Genomic DNA, 15522 nt, shown 5'->3' with positions numbered 1-15522 from the left:
GGGATTTCCTTAAAGTGAAGGTGCCATGGTTGTTTTAATTATGAATTATTATTTTCTCCTTTGCTCACTCTGTCCCCGGAGAGGTGAAGTGTCTTAGCTAACAAATAAATTGAAAAGAATGACTGAAATGTTCTGCTCATCACCTCCCTCTTCTCCTGGGAGTGAGCCTATGCTCTTTGTTGAGATAAATTCCTCCTAACACTCTTTGGCTAGAACATGAAGTTATATTTTCCAGCTTGGCCTCTCACAATAATAATGGTAATAATTTGGCTCTATCTCTAAACATTTGTTTTATTTCTTTATGTCATACTGAAGCTGGGCCAGAAAGAGTAATGTTAGTGGGTCCCCAAAGGACCCATACATGCTGGGCTAAGAACACTGAAATATAAAATAAGTAAACATTTTTTGGTAAAACATACACAAGGAGAAAGGCATTTTGGCATAATAAAGGCATTTGGTTCTGCCCCTTAAACTTTAGTATGTAGGGAGATATTTACTGATCTTGGTGCTTTAATAAAGACCACAGTGGGCCAGTCTTGACACATGAAGCCTTGGTAAGAAGCTTTATATTAATCAAATGGTAGTGGCCTTGGAGACGACTGCAGCTTACCTGTGATTTAACCATACATGAGTGATTCTTTTAAAATGGAGTCATAGAAAAGGTGGTGTGGTCCATCAGAATGAACTTGGTTAGAGCCAGGAGAGCATGGTTTTTACTCTTGTTTAGCTGCCAAAAGGCAGCTAAGTGAATAACCTCAGGGAATGCAAGTGGTTCTGCACCACAGAGTTTGCTGATACCAGCAGAATTTTCTCCTTCGCCTTAGTGGAGTCAAGGATTCATTACAGGCACAGGTATGCAACAGCACCAGAGATAGGGCCTCAGCAAAGGGTGGCCTTGAGGCTCTTTAGCAGGCCCTGCTTTTCCTCAACTGGAGTAGCTGAGGCAAAGTTCCATACAGGTAAAAGAGCCCTTAAGGTCTTTTAATCACTGGTAGGCAGAGCCATACTGGCTGGCTGCTTCTAAACTGCAAAACAGCTGGGTTCCCTGGGATTACAGATATCAAGTTTTAGCAGGATCTAGGCAGCTGTAGAACCATTAATCCAGATCTTACTCTGTTCTTACAGCCATGGATGGAGCTGTAAAAAGGCTACCTTTGGACTCGTCTGATGCTGAACTAAACTCAAGGGACACTCTCCTCCCATGATATGACTTTAGTTGGTTACTACTTTATTTAATAAGGAGAAGCATAGATGGATTCCTCCAGGTATTCACTTCTCTCCAATACAGCAATACTTTTTCTTTTTTTAAATTTTATTTTGTATTTGTTTTAGGTATATAGCTTAGTGGTTAAACAATCATATATTTTACATAGGGTCCTCCCTTGATATTTTCTGTAATACAGCTGACATCATACATAGTTACTGCAATATCATTGAGTTTATTTCCTTTACTTACTTCCCTGTGACTATTTTGTAACTACCAACTTGTGATTCTTAGTCCCTTCACTTCTTTCACTCAGTCCCCCAAAACCCCTCCCCTCTGGCAACCGCTAGTTCTCTCTCTATATCTGAGTCTATTTCAATTTTGTTGTTTGTTCTTTAGATTCCACATGTAAGTAAGGTCATATGGTATTTGCCTTTTCTGAAAAAGTTATTTCACTAAGAATAATACCCTCTAGGTCTGTCCATGCTGTTGCAAATGGTAAGATTTTATTCTTTTTTATGGTTGAGTAGTGTTTCGCTTTGTATGTGTACCACAACTTTTTTATCCATTCATCTATTGGTGAGCACTTGGTTATTTCCATAGCTTGGGTGTTGCAAATAATGCTGTGATAAACATAAGGGTGCATATACTCTTTTGAATTAGTGTTTTGGGTTTCTTCAGAGAAATCCTCAGAAGTGGAATCACTGGTTTGTAAGGCAGGTCTATTTTTAATTTTTTGAGGAAACTCCATGCTGTTTTCCATAGTAGCTGCACCGATCTGCATTCCTAACAACAGTGCATTAGGGATCCCTTTCTCCACATCCTTGTCAACACTTGTCATTTGTGGATTTTTTGATGGTAGCCATTCTGACAGGTGTGAGATGATATCTCATTGTGGTTTTAATGTGCGTTTCTCTGACAATTAATGATGTTGAACATATTTTCATATGTCTATTGGCCATCTGTATATCTTCTTTGGAGAAATGTCTATTCAGGTCCTATACCCATTTTTTAATTGAATTTTTTTGATGCTGAGTAGTATGAGTCCTTAATAAATTTTGGATATTAATATTTTCTAAGTGTATCATTGGAGAATAATTTCTTGTATTTAGTAGGTTGTCTCTTCATTTTTTTACGATTTCCTTTGATGTGCCAAAACTTTTTAATTCAATGTAGTCCTATTTGTTTATTTTGTGTGTGTGTGTCCCTTGTCCAAGGAGATATATTAGAAAAAAATATCTCTAAGAGGAATGCCAGCTCAAATGTAGCAAGTCTTCAGCCAAAACTAACATCCTTCTAGGAGTTTGTTCACAGATGAACTTAAATTTAGAGTCATGGTGTGGTTGTTAATTTTATGTGTCAATGTAACTAGACAATGGAGTCTCTTTGTTTAGTCAAACACCAGTTTAGATGTTGCTGTAAATATATTGTGTAAATGTAATTAACATTTTTAATTAGTTGACTTTAAGTAAAAGAGGTTACTTTCATAATGTGTATGGGTCTTCTCCAATCAGTTGAAAGCACTAAGAACAAAAAGACTAGGTTTCTCTGAGAAGAAATTCTGCTCAAAGACTGTAGCATAGAAACATTGTCCGAATTTCCAGCCTGCCCACATAATGATTTCAGACTCTGTATAGCAATATTAACTCTTGCCTGATATCCATCCAGTCTGGTAGTCTGCCCTATGAATTTTGGACTTGCATATCCCCAAATTCTGTGAGTAATTTTCTCTAAATACGTCTCTTCATATATACCCATACTCACCATTACCCCTTCCTATGTATATGTATGTGTGCAGTTGTGTATATAAATACATGTGTTTATATCAATATGTACATATATAATACATATTTATTTTTATTTCATTTTTATATGTACATATTATACATATTACATGCATACATACACAAACAGATCCTTCAATAACATTGTTTTGCTCAATGTTTTTCTTAATAATATTGATGAGATGCTATAGGAACTTCTTATTTATATCAATTAGCCTGTTGTAAAATTGGCTATACATTTCATTATGTACATTGCTCAGCTTAAAGTCTCAGAACCTACCAATGACTTTAAGTGAGAACTAACTATATATTTATACATACATGTGTCTTATTTGTTTTGTTTCTCTAGAGAACCCTGAAGGATTCACATAATTTCTAGACAACTGATATAAATGAATTGGCACCAAATACTATTGATTCCCGCTATAGTCTTGATTAATATTAAGTATCAGGTTTCAGAAACCCAGTTTTTCTTGGAATAATTGCTTTAGGGATTTTTTTTTTTCCCTAAATGTAGTAAAGGTAGTACCTCTACTACACATTTTATGTGTGTGTGTCTTATTAACCTTTTGAAGTTTTTAATGAAATCCTTATCAGAACCTTCCCTTGGGTTTTATGGGACTCTGAAGGAAATAGACCCATTCTAATTACTAAAAATTTAGTCTGCAATTCCTAAAAAAAAAAAAAAACAACCTTAATTCTACTAAATTATTAAAAACCCATTTTGCTGTGACTGTTGAGAATTAAAAATTGAGAAATATACTCTGGATTATGAAATCTTATTTCACGACGTCAAGAAAATTTTATTTCGGTTTTTGGTTTCTTTGGACTTAGAGTTTCAATGGAATTTAATGTTTAATTTTTAACTTTCCTTAGGACTTTGATAAAGCAAATAAGAACATAGTTAATTTTAGGATATCTTTATGCTGTTGGCATTTTTTTTTTTGCATTTTTATCCTAATTATATCATTTAACTTCATTGCAAAATCTCTGATAATCTATTTTGATCAGCAAGGCTAGACATAATTTGATTGGGAAATAAATAGGGAGTAAATTATAGAATGGTCTCTAAGTTGAATTAATGTGCTGTTTTGAGTCAAACTATGGGTTTCTACAGGAAAAATCTGACTACCTACCAGCAGTCCCAGGAGAATAGACTGTTACTGGAGGAATGAATTCGAAAAGTTGGTACCAAGGCAGTTCTGGTTTAAACTGCTGGTCTCAGTCCTCAAGGTTAGTAATTTTATCCCTGGTTAATCATAATTTAATGGTTAAGCCCAATGAGTAAAGAGAATTCACAGAGACAGAGTGTTAACGTGGAATGTTTCTTCCACCCAATTGCTGTTTCCTTTTTGTGAAAGAAACTCCATTAATTATTCTAAGACTCTTTCCTCTACTTTGCTGACTCTAACACCAGTGCAGTTAATTCAGTTATCTTATTAGAAACTGGAGGGAAAAAACTGGGCAAGTGTTGGGAGATACCCTGCCTGGTTTCAGGGACTGTGGCCTTGTCAACAGGCAAGAAGACCCCAAGGCTGGAGCTAATCAAGGAGGCCTTGGGAAAACAGGTCGCTAAGGAGACAAAACCTGTCCCCCTGTCAGGGGTGCAGCTCCTGCCTCCCTCATATCATCCCGCTTGGCCCTGTGATGGTTGGTTGTTGATGATGGATAAGTTTTCTCCTGAAGAGAAACAACCTAAGGCAGACATCGGCCAGTATGGGCAGTGGGAGAAGGACTTGGGGGACACGGAGAAAGGGCAAAAAGGCCCACACCCCTCAGCTCGGCTTGGACATAGCTGGAGTCCTCATTCTATCTGAAAGAAGTCTCCTTATCTCTTGGTGGCTTTTCCCTGCCTGCCTGGCTCAGGCTTGTATCAATACTAAAGGCAGGCACAGCCCTAAACTGGATCAGGCGGTTACGAGGGGGGGCAATCAGGCCTAGAAATAAGTTCCTCTAAGCATGCTTCCCTCAAAAGCTATGATAATCAGCTCATACTGGGAAGGAGATTTACATTATTCATAGACCCTGACCTGAAGCAGATCTCTCGTGTTCCTCCAATTGTTATCTATGATCTATTTTTTTTCTGTTAACATAGCCTTTTGACATTGACTGATGAGCTTTGCTGTATACCTATGTGCATATGGTTCTCAATAAAAGCTTTTGGACACAGGGGCTCGGGACCTTCTCCACTAAAGGGAAGAGCCGTTTCCCCTCCCCTGGCAAACAGAGAAGTGTTTGCAAAGACTCATGTTTATTCCCCTCGTCTGTGACAACCCCTGGATGGGCTCTGCGGGATTCAGAGCCCCACTCCCTCCTCAGCTGGCCCAGGACAGTAACCCTCAGTTCCAGGGGCACCCCACGCGGCATTCCCTGAGACAGGCAAGCTCTGTTCAGCCGTGCTTTCTTACCAACTGATAGCTATTCTGGCACCTAAAATATTCTTCTTTGCTCCTCCAAGTGTAGACCCCCCATATAGACATATAGACCTACCCCAGGTCAGAATTACTTACATCTAAATCTGCCAAATTTTGAGGTCAGTATTAACAGGCCAATCTGTCCAACAAACACAAAATTAAATCTACTGACTTGGTTTCAACTAATAATAAAATTATTTTGGCTTTTATCTTTACCTCTTATGCCCTTTCTCACAACATAGATAGAAAAACAGGAGTTGTCTTTACTGAGCTCTATTCAGAGAACTTATCTGTTTTCCAGATTGCGACAAGTACAACTATTAAACTACAATCCACACATTCTCTACTGCCCTCTTTCCCTAAATAGAACTTATAATGCATTTCTTTTTTTAAGTATATTTTATTGATTATGCTGTTACTGTTGTCCCAATATTTCCCCTTTGCTCTCCTCCACCTAGTACCCCATTTCCCTCCAGCTATCTCTCTCCCCTTAGTTCATGTCTATGGATCCTGCCTGTAAGTTCTTCGGCTTCTTCATTCCCTGTACTATTCTTAACATCCCATCCCTCTGTCTATTTTGTTCCTACAAATTATGCTTCTTGATCCCTACACCATTTCCCCATTTTTCCCTTTCCCCCTCCCAGCTGACAGCCATCCAAATGATCCCCATACCTATGATTCTGTTTCTTTTCTGGTTGTTTGCTAAGTTTGTTTTTTTGATTCAGTTGTTCATAGTTGTGAGTTTGTTGTCATTTTAATGTTCATAGTTTTGAACTTTTTCTTAAATAAGGCTTTTTAACATTTCACATAGTGATGAATTCCTTTAACTTTACCTTGTCTGGGAAGCACTTTATCTGCCATTCCATTCTAAATGATAGCTTTGATGGATAGAGTAATCTTGATTGTAGGTCCTTTCTTTTCATCACTTTATATACTTTTTGCCAGCCCCTTCTTGCCTGCAAAGTTTCTTTTGAAAAATCAGCTGATAGTCTTATGGGAACTCTTTTGTAGGTAACTCTCAGCTTTTCTCTTGCTGCTTGTAAGATTCTCTCTTTATTTTTAACTCTTGACATTTTAATAATGATGTATCTTGGTGTAGACCTCTTTGGGTCTAACTTGATTGGGATTCTCTGTGCTTCCTATACTTGCATGTCTATTTCCTTTGCCAAGTTAAGAAAGTGCTCCTTCATTATTTTTCTGAGTAGATTTCCAATTTCTTGCTCTTTCTCTTCTTCTGGAACTCCTATGATGCAAATGTTGGACTTCTTGAAGTTGATGCAAAGGCTGCTTATTCTACCCTCATTTTGTTGGATTCTTTTTTCATGTTGTTGTACTGATTGGTTGTTTTTTTTCTTCCTTATGTTCCAAATAATTAATTTGATTCTTGGCTTCATCCACTCTACTGTTGTTTCCCTGTAAATTGTTCTTTATTTCATTTAGTGAATCCTTCATTTCTTTTTTTAAAGTATATTTTATTGATTATGTTATTACAGTTGTCCCATTTTTTTCCTCCTCTTTATTCCGAACCTCTGCCCTGTACCCACCTCCCACCAGCATTCCTACCCCTCTTAGTTCATGTCCATGGGTCATACATATAAATTCTTTGGTTTCTCTATTTCCTATATTATTCTTAACATCCCCCTGTCTATTTTGTGCTTACTGTTTATGTTTCTTATTCCCTGCAACTTTTACCCCCTTCTCCAATCTCCCTCTCCCCACTGATAACTCTCCATGTGGTCTCCATTTCCATGATTCTGTTCCTGTTCTAGTTGTTGGCTTAGTTTGTTCTTGTTTTTGTTTTAAGTTTAATTGTTGATAGTTGTGAATTTGTTTTCATTTTAGTTCATAGTTTTGATCTTCTTTTTCTTAGATAAGTCCTTTTAACATATCATATAATAAGGGTTTGGTGATGATGAACTCCTTTAACTTGATCTTATCTGGGAAGCACTTTACCCTTTCATTCTAAATGATAGCTTTGCTGGATAGAGTAATCTTGGATGCAGGTCCTTGCCTTTCATGACTTTGAATACTTCTTGCCAACCCCTTCTTGCCTGCAAGCTTTCTTTTGAGAAATCAGCTGATAGTCTTCTGAGAATTCCTTTGCAGGTAACTTTCCTTTTCTCTTGCTGTTTTTAAGATTCTCTCCTTATCTTTATTCTCGGGTAATGCAATTATATTGTGCCTTGGTGTGTTCCTCCTTTGGTCTAACTTCTTTGGGGTTCTCTGAGCTTCCTGGACTTGCATGTCTATTTCTTCCTCCAGATTGAGGAAATTTTATTTCATTATTTTTTCAAATAAGTTTTCACTTTCTTGCTCTTCCTCTTCTCCTTCTGGCACTCTGTTATCTGGATGTTAGAATGTTTAAAGTTCTCCCAGAGGTTCCTAAGTCCCTCCTTATTTTTTTGAACTCTTGTCTCTTCATTCTGTTCTGGTTGAATGTTTATTTCTTCCTTCGGCTCCAAATAGTTGATTTGAGTCGCAGTTTCCTCCCCTTCACTGTCGGTACCCTGTATATTTTTCTTCGTTTCATTTTTGCATAACTTTCACTTTTTCCTCTATTTTGCAACCATACTCAACCATTTCTGTGAACATCCTGACTACCAGTGATTGAACTCGGCATCTGATAGGTTGTCTATTTCTCCATCACTAAGTTGAATTTTTTTTCCCTGGAGTTTTGATCTGTTCTTTCATTTGGGCCATATTTCTTTGTCTTGGTGCACCTGTTATGTTGTAAGGGGTAGAGCCTTAGGTATTCGCCATGGTAGGCCATCTCATGTATCTGTATTGTGGTGCTGTCTGTGGGGGAGGGGTCAGAGAGGGAACAATGCCACTTGCTCAGCTCCCGGCAACATTCAGTCACTTCCCCTGCTACCCACAAACAAATTGGGCACTTTTGGTGCTGATTTCAGAGTGGGTGGGTTTGTGTACATTCTGGGACCTTGTGGGTCTCTCCAATGAACTCTCTTGTGCAGCTTGGAGTTTATCCTGGTGCCACATCCCCCACAGTTTTTATAGCCAGAGGTTTTGAGGCTTTATTTTCCTGTGCTGGAACCCTGGGTTGTACAGTCTATCTTGCTCGCCAGTTGTTCCTCCTAGTTTATCCACATGCAAATTTAGGACTGCCCGGTCCATTAGCCACCACCTTGCTGTACGTCCTGTCTACCATGGCTCCCTGTCTGTGCCCCTCCTACCAGTTTGGATGAATGTTTCTTCTTTAACTCTTTGTTTGTTGGACTTCCTTACAATTCCATTTTCTGGCAGTTCCGGTTGTTTTTTGTTTTTAAATTTGTTGCTCTCTTTCTTTTGGTTGTGTGAGGAGGCAAAGTGTATCTAGCTACACCTCCATCTTGGTTTGAAGTCCTGGGTCTTTCATTTGTGACTGGATCTTTTTTATGCTGTTGAGGATCTCACTAAGTTCCTTGAGCATCCTTTAACCAGTTTTTGAATAACCAGTGTTTTGAAGTCTGCATCTGATAAATTGTTTAACATTTCATTTAGCTCTTTTCCTGGAGTTTTTATCTATTCTTTCATTTGGGTCATGTTCCTTTGTCTCCTCATTCTGACAGTTTCCCTCTGTTTGTTTCTATGTATTAGGTAGAGCTGTTTTGACACCGTGTCTTGGTGGTGTGGCCTAATTCAGTCAGTGTTGCTTAAGGCCCAGTGGCACAGCTTGTCCTATCACCCAAGCTGAGTACTCAAGTTGTGCCCTTCGTGTGGGCTGAGCACATCATCTTCTTGTAGTTGAGACTTGGCTTCGTGTGGGCAGATTAATAGGAATGATTTACCCAGGCCAGTCAGCTGCAAGGACTGACTGTGACCACTTACCACCAATCTCTGCCCTCTGTGGAAGATCATCTGTGCAGTTGCAGGGTGGCAGTGCTCTGAAGTGGTCTGTAGCTGTCCTCTGGATGCACTGGCTCTGGGGTTTCCCAAGTGGGGAAGGCCAAGGTCATTACCCCCCTATGTTTTGCCTAGAGCCACCTACCCTGAGCTATAAAGTATTCTGAGAAAGCTGCTACTTGTGCTGGATTTGAGGACTCCCAGGCAAAGTCAAGCTGTGAAAATAATCTGGCTGCTGCAAGTCCCTTGTCTGGAGCTCACTGAGGCCAGCTGTTGCTTGTTTGATAAGCTTTTGGAAGTTATGAAACATACGCCAAGACCTACCATTCATATAGAAAAGCAGCTTGGGTGAGCCTCTAAGTTGGGTGAGGTGTAGTCTCTTGGGATCTCCAAGGCAGGTCAAACAGTGTTAGCCAGGTTGATGAAGTCTCAAATATGGCACAAGCCAGCCAGCTCCATGCTTCTGCAGGGGAAGGGCTCCAGAAAGGGACAATGGCCTCTGCTCACCCAGATCCAGACACTTCGCTTCTTCCTTTTATGCCACTGGTGCCTTCCAAGCTGCCACTTCAGTGCTGGGGATCAGAGGGAATGAGTCTGAGTAGGTGAATCTTTGTGTGGGTTCTTTAAGAGGAACTTCTTGGGGCTCCAGAAGTTTCTTCTACTGACTCAATTCCTGCTGGATTTTGCAGCCAGAAGTTCTGGGGACTAATCTTCCTGGCACTGGAACCCTGGGCTGGGAGGCCTGGTGTGGGGCTGGGACTCCTTGCTCCTGAGATATCCCTGCTGAATTTTTATCTACCACATGTGGATAAGAGACGAGCCCATTCTGCATCTCTGCCCTTCCTACCTGTCTGTATGAATGTGGTTTCTTCAATTCCATAGTTATAAGACTTCCATTCAACTCATTTTCTGACAGTTCTGAGTGATGGTTGTTCTATATTTCAGTTGTAATTTTGATGTCATTGTATGAAGAAGTGAGCCATGTCTGCCTATGCCCCCATCTTGACCAGAAGCCTATTGTTCATTTCTAATGCACAAAATTTATATCAGAGCAATGAAGCTAACTAACTAGCTCTCCTACTACCATTTTATTGATCAGATAATCTTTTCCCCATTGACTTGTCAAACATATATGTTTTTAATTAAACATATACATACACAAATTTTTGGATAGAGGAAATAGAAAGAAAAATTGCAGTCTGAAGTCATGAATCATTTATATATATATATATGTATTGTATTTATTGTGATTTTTCTCCACTGAAACACAAAACACATTTATTAACTTCTATTCTTCACAACTCTGAATTATGTATTGATAAAAGTTATTAATTGTCTATAAATGACAATATATCTTATCTATTTTTTTCTCAGTTCCTAGCACAGTAAAGTCACAAACTGAAGTGTTGTTGAATATATCCATATAAATCATAAACTTTAAACAAATATAAATTGTGGAAGTGATTATGGGTATTGTTAAAATATTTTCTTAATTTTAGAATGTAAGACAATTGTTGCTTTTTCTGTTTTGTTAAAGTTTGGTATAAAAACATTTTCAAACTTTACATCAGTGAGGGTGATAAATAGATTGGCTTATAAGTTGCAAGTTGGAAGCTTTATCTTCCAGGTTTATTAATAGGGATTTATAAATCCCTACATAAGATGATACTAATAATCTTTCTACTATAAGAGACCTTCAACAGATGGGTGTATTGGTAGACAGTGAATTTAGACTGTTGTGTACTTTGTTTAGTTATGTCTGTGGTGGCATTGAAGGATTTAAATATGCCTTCCCATGTGTGGGCTCATACAGCTTATGTAGGAAGAGGAGAGAGTCAAAGCACAAATTTGGTTCACAAGACAGTAGGCCAATGTCTGTGGGGTGAGGTATTTTTATTTCTTTTTTTATTATTGTATAATTACAGTTGTCCCACATCTTTCCCCATTGCTCTCTGCTGGTCTGTGCACTCTGCCCCTTATTCCCACAAACAATCCCTACCTTGTTGTCCATGTGCATGGGTCCTCTATACATGTTCTTTGGTGTGAAGTGATTCTTAATGCTGTATGGGAACTATCATTCAGATTTCCCTTTATCATTATCACTCAGAGTTTAACAATGTTGGCGAAGATAAAACTTTGCACGATAAGTAAAGATTCCAAATATTGAGAACATTCTGACACGAGTAATAATGAGATACTATGTGATGTGGTTGCCAAAAACAATGTTATGCAAGCCAGCTTCAACATTCTTGTGTAGTTCCTCTAAAGTGTAAGTAATAAATCCCCAAAATAAACAAAAGTCTAATTTTATGTTTCATCGCTTGTTTATGAGAGACAAAAGAACTTTTGGGTCCTAGAGATCGATGAGAAGTTGGTCACTCTTTCTATGATATGAAAATAATCTTGATAAATTGAAGGCCACTAAAGAGGTATGGATGATATTCTAATAGATTTCTTGTGTATTTTTGCATTTTGTCCTTATATTCAAAACTATGCAAAAACAATTTACAAGGTTATAATACAGCTGAGTGAGGGGTATTTGTAAAAGAAATTTTCTTTTTTTATTTTCCTCTCACATTTCCTTATTTTCACAATATTAAAGCACAGTTGTCCCTTCCATCTCACTATACATATGTTAAAAATAATCCCAATAATTTTTCCATATTTCCAGATAATTTTGAATTGAGAATAAGTACATGAAAATCTTACAGTCAATAAAATGGACAACCAGTTTACTTCTTTAAAAAATGCTTATTCAATTTTTTAAAAATACATTTTAATGAGCTTTTAACCAGAATTTTATTTATATATATATATAATTTTTATATATAAAAAACTGGGTATACAGTCAAGTTAGAAAGTCGAAGTGACAAAAATAAGTAGCGTGAATTGAGAAGAGACATTCCAAACTGCAACCAGATTTCTAATTCTGCTGAAAACCTGTGTAATCATAAAAAACTCACTTCATGTTTCTGTGCCTACTTTCTTCTTTCTTCCAATGGGAATAACCATATTTTGTCTGAGTGTGATTCTCCGTAGTCACAAAAATCACTTCTCTCATTGAGATGAATATTAAAAATTTCCAAATGTGGCTCTCCTCTAAGGATGTCTGCTGGGAAAAAGCCAAAATGTCTCTAGAGGAAGAAAATATCACAGATGTTTAAGCAGACAGTTTGCATTGAGATGAAAGTGGAGCTTTTGAGGCTTACATGACCAAATCACATATAGAAATAAGAATCGGGAAAAAAAATTCTAACTATAAAAGCAAGAGAAAGATAAAAAGAATTGTGGGATTGTGTGTGCATTACTTAGATTCTTCCTTCAAGAACATTTATTGTCAGTGGACAATAGCAAATGAGAAGTGAGGAAAACCAGAAAATAATGATAAAAAGAAGTTAGGAAAAAGTATGATGAAGGTCTAAATCAGAACTGTTAGGTAAAAAATGTAAAGTCTTCTTCTTTTTTTTTTTCTTTTTGTAAATTTATCTTTACTGTATTTTTTCCATTACCATTCGCTCCCTTATGGACCCCTCCCCCCAGCAATGGCTACACTGCTGTCCATGTCCATGAGTCCTTTTTCATTTTTGCTCAAGCTCTCCACCCCTGAACCTCCCACAACATTACTAGTCAACCATAAAAAAGAAGAAAATTTTACGCTTTGCAATGGCATGGATGGATCCAGAGGACATTATGCTAAGTGAAATAAGCCAGTAAGAGAAAGACAAATACCATATGATTTAACTCATAGGTAGAATCTAAAGAACAAACTGTACTAACAAGCAAAACAGAGACAGACTCTTAGATGGAGAGCAGGTGACAGCTAGTAGGGGGAAGAGAGGTAAAGTCTTCTAAAGCCCGATAAGTAATTTCTGTACAGAATAACAATTTTGTGATTTGAGCCTTGAAAGAAAGTTTTCTTGTGAAAATTTGTCACAGTTGGGCACAGGTAACCAGGTTCTTGTTGATCGCAGACAAAGATTTGAACTGAACACTCACAGTGTATAGCCGAAAGAGAAAGTAGATTTATTAAGCAATAGTACGCTCCACACAACATGGGGTCAGCTCTAAGCAGAGATTGACCTCAGGGGCTGGAGGGCTTCTATTCTTATGAGGCGGATATTTCCTGGCTAGCTTTGGCTGGTTTTTATTGTACATGTACAAGTAGTTATATATTACTTTAAAGCTACTGCACATGTGTTCTCCCATGATTTTCCTTGGTTGGCCACCAGGGAAAGGGATCCCACAATGCTAGTTTATTATAATGCTATTATAATGAACAATTCAGTGTTTTTCCAGAAAGTGAGAACAACTGGTCTTAGAATAGGGTCTCTGCCCTGTATCAATGTCCTTTATCTTAGCCCTGGGGCACCTCTGGAGCTTCCTCTTTCCTGAGTATCTCCTGCCTCAGATTGTCTATAACACTTTATGTCAAACAGCTTGGGTATCAAGAACCTCTGTTTCTTCTGCCCCCAAGTATATACATTTTATGATAAATGTTACTACAAGCAACACAAGTGTTTTTCAAATTATTCTATCAAACTGTAATAAAATGCACATAGCATTAATATCTAAGAATTTCAACACACTTATACAAATAAACCAATCATACAACTTTAGAAATGGGAAAGTCAGGAAAGGTCTATGACACCTAATACATTGCAGTGAAATATTCAGTGATTTTATTAAGAGTGATCAGAGAATTGACTATAGAATCAAATGATGAATAGCCTTATTACTTAATGTAATATTTTGGCATTTTTCATTTGACATATATTCATATGTAGGCAAAATAAACATAGACACAATACAAACACAAAGGCAGTTGTTAGGATTTCAGGTTATCGATTTTTGTTAAAGATTTTATTTATTTATTTTGGGGGGGAAGGAGGGAGAAAGAAATAGAGAGAAACATCAATGTGGGAGAGATACATCGATCAGCTGCCTCTCGCATGCCCCCAAATGGGGGCTTGGCCCGCAACTCAGTAATGTGACCTGACTGGGAACTGAACTGGTGACCTTTCAGTTTGCAGACTGGCACTCAATCCACTGAGCCACACCAGCCAGGGCTCAGGTTATCTATTTTTATGTAACAAACTATCCCAAAATGTAGGGATGTAAAATAAAACTATGTTATTATCCTCAAAAGATGCCGAGGATCAGGAATCCAGACAAGAAGCAAAAAGACAGCTTGTTTCTGCTTGGAGATATTGGGGAACTTAATTGGGAAGACTCAGATCTGAAATGGCTGGATGCTGAAATCCCCCGGAGGTGTTTTCAATCCCAAGTTGGGTGCCTGGGCTATGCTGATTTGAAAAATGCATTAAACTGTTGAGGAACATCAGGGGCCTACATGTTCCTTCCTTAAGGCATAAGGGCCTCAGTGTAGCTTGACTTCTTAACATGGCAGCTTAGGTGGTGGTTACATAGCATTTTATGACTCCCCATCAGAAGTCAAATAATAACATTTTTCATGTACTCTTTTGCTTAAAGTAGTTACAAGGTCACCCATACTCAAGAGAAGTAACAAAGATCCTTCTAATTGAGAAGAGCATGAAAAATTTTACAGCCATTTTAAAACACCACCAGAATGCTATTAATGGTACATATTGAAAAAAATTTCCTATTACAACTGAAATCTTGATTTCACTTTAGTTTATTCATTGGGATAAAAATATCATTATATTTTACTTATGACTTTTTTTTTCCTGTTGATTCTCAATAAAAGAAGAACAGTGAGATCTCTAGGAAGGGGTGTCAATCACTTACATCCCTTATGTGTTCTATCCAGTACTGAAATCACACTAAACTATTCTGTGAGTCTCCTAAAAATCTTCAGGTAAATTGTAAGACAGCTGATTTTTGCTGTGGGTAAAGGGACAGCAGAGTCCTGGTTAAAAGTATTAGGTGCCCAGTATAGAAATAGGAGCCAGAGAGCCAAACTCTTGTGATTCATAAAAGAAAAAAAAAATCAAACATTTACATGATGCTGCAAAATGAAAACTATTCTTCACTGCTTATCCGCACACTCCCCATTCCCAGCCAGACTGGGCATTTATGGTACCACAGTTCTTTGCTATTCACATCCTCATATCTGTAGTCCTTCAGAATCTTTATCCTATTGGTTAGTCTTACTTTAATCGGAAGAAGTGCATTCTTGGCTGTTACCTGCTCATAAGCTTTAGAGGGCCAAACTCTGGCCTTTCTCTGGATGTATCTTTTTCTGGGGAAACCAGGAAATCTGTCCTTTGGAAGACTCCTAAAGGAGATTCTGCAGGAGATT

This window comes from Pteronotus mesoamericanus, unplaced genomic scaffold, assembly GCF_021234165.1.
Source record: "Pteronotus mesoamericanus isolate MK-2021 breed Mesoamerican mustached bat unplaced genomic scaffold, CSHL_Meso_final contig_130, whole genome shotgun sequence".
Taxonomy (NCBI): domain Eukaryota; kingdom Metazoa; phylum Chordata; class Mammalia; order Chiroptera; family Mormoopidae; genus Pteronotus; species Pteronotus mesoamericanus.
The sequence above is the reverse complement of the archived record's forward strand: the minus strand, read 5'-3'. Positions refer to the sequence as shown.